Raw genomic sequence first — 2016 nt, 5'->3', positions numbered from 1 at the left:
CATCACTCTCTTGGCTTAAGCCATTGCTGGAGAGCTGGTGCCTGGGGCTGGCTGCATGGTCCAGTGGGCCGGCTGGAAGGGCAGTGCCTGGACCAGTAAAACCAGAACTGGATTCAGTCAGTACCTCTGTGAGCCAAAAGCCTTCACTGCATGACAAAAAGAACAAAGCAATGACTTTGTGTCATTGAGCGTGTGGTCCTGGGATTTATCCAGATGACTCCAGCCATCTTTCCCAGCCTGGATTTTCCTACAGGAGCAGGACTGGATGAAGGGCAGCTATAATAAGGAAAGCAAAAAGGGAATTAGGCAGGAGATCCATAGCCACCACATACAAGAGGAGGCAAGGCACGCGACTGGCTTTGGATGCTGAGGGAACTCAGACAAAGGACCTCATGCTGGCTGAATGCTGAGCAGCACAAGAGGAGGAAGCTGGGCTGCTGCTGAGCAAGACAGAAAAGCAGAGGGATGTAAATATCAGTGAGTGCAGGCGGCAGTGCTAGCATGTGCTGGAGCTCTTTGGCAGAGAAAGTTGAGGAAGGAGGACCTGCTGCCTCGGTGGGATCACTGTGCAGTGGATGTCACGGTGTGGCAATGGGTGAGAATGAACAGAACCTTTCTGACCCTGGACAAACTGGACACAAAAAATGGGCAGGCAAAGAGTTGATTTTTGACAAGCAACAGTTAAAAAGAGTCATTGAGAGCATCCTTTAGAGACTAGCTGTTGACCTGGAGAGGACCTGGGCTGCAGCAGGTGGGAATGGGGGACATGACTCAACGGTGTTAGGAGAGCGATGGATGAGGTAGCAACAGCACTTGGATGTGCCACCATGCTGCAGGGACCTCACTTCAGTGTATGCTCATAGCGCTGCTTCCGCCCAGCGCACATGGCCCTCAGGTGGACTCTGCCATGGGTTCCTCCCTGCAGGGACAGGCTCTCACTGCTGGCCAGAGCTATACCAGCTAAAAAGAGTCGTGCTGAATCTAAGCACCACATCAGCACGGTCCTGAATACAACAGGGCTGTCGTTACACCATGCCTCAGCAACGGACCAAGCCCTGCCTCACAGTGCCAGTAGCTTCAACTTACCTGATGTACACGTCCCTAGCTGGCCTCACATCATCACATCTCCAGGTGTGGCACATGAAGACAGAGTGGGCAAATTTCCACTTGCAGGCTTTGTGTAAGGACTTGCTCCTGCATTTCCACTTCAGCCACTGCCCAGGGCTGGGCAAGAGCAGCACCTTTGTGGTTCTGTGCCAGCAGGAGCTCGCAGCTCACCTTACCTGAGCTCCCCTCCCTGAGAACTAGCCACGGGTCTGGCTTTCCCAGTGAAGAGCCTCGTCTCAGAGGTACCCTTAGCCTGGGCAGCTTCAGTATAGGGGAAAACCGTGCAGGGATAAACACACGAGCAGTGAAGGAATGGGACAATGGAAGAGAAATGACTGCGTACAGTCATACAGAGTCCAGCTGCAGGTTTTTAGACCAGAGTTTCAAGTGGTTACTTAACATCTAAGACCAGAGCACAGCTTGGACAACCACAGCATTGCAGCCAGGCTCCCCTGAGAACTGCTGGTGAAGCACCACATCTGTAGGGGAACTCCTGCAATGTAGAGGCCTACAGGCAAGAGTTCCATGCTCAGGGCTTTGCAGTGATGGTGCTGAGAAGGAGAAAAGTCTCAGTCCATGAAAACAGAAATTATGGGAGCTCCTGCAGTGCAGAGACAGAGCTGTGCCCAAACCCCATGGGCGGGGAGAAGCAGGTACCAGTTTTAGCGCCCAGGCCACCACCCAGGCAGGCACCTCCAGAAGAGTGTAGGGACCTAAAGAGGGACACCCCAAAGGTGGCAGGCGGCTCCTTTGCCTCTGCCCAGTGATTTTGTACAACCAGCTCCTCCTGCTCTCCTTGCCCCACCTGTCCCAGCAGGGCACAGGGAATGGCTCACACTGCCAGCGTTCTCCAGTGTGGCCGGTCCTGCCCCACAGCTCCCTCCCCACTGAATACTCCTCTTCGACTGC

The sequence above is a fragment of the Falco rusticolus genome, chromosome 15 (genome assembly GCF_015220075.1).
Source record: "Falco rusticolus isolate bFalRus1 chromosome 15, bFalRus1.pri, whole genome shotgun sequence".
Lineage (NCBI taxonomy): Eukaryota > Metazoa > Chordata > Aves > Falconiformes > Falconidae > Falco > Falco rusticolus.
The sequence above is the reverse complement of the archived record's forward strand: the minus strand, read 5'-3'. Positions refer to the sequence as shown.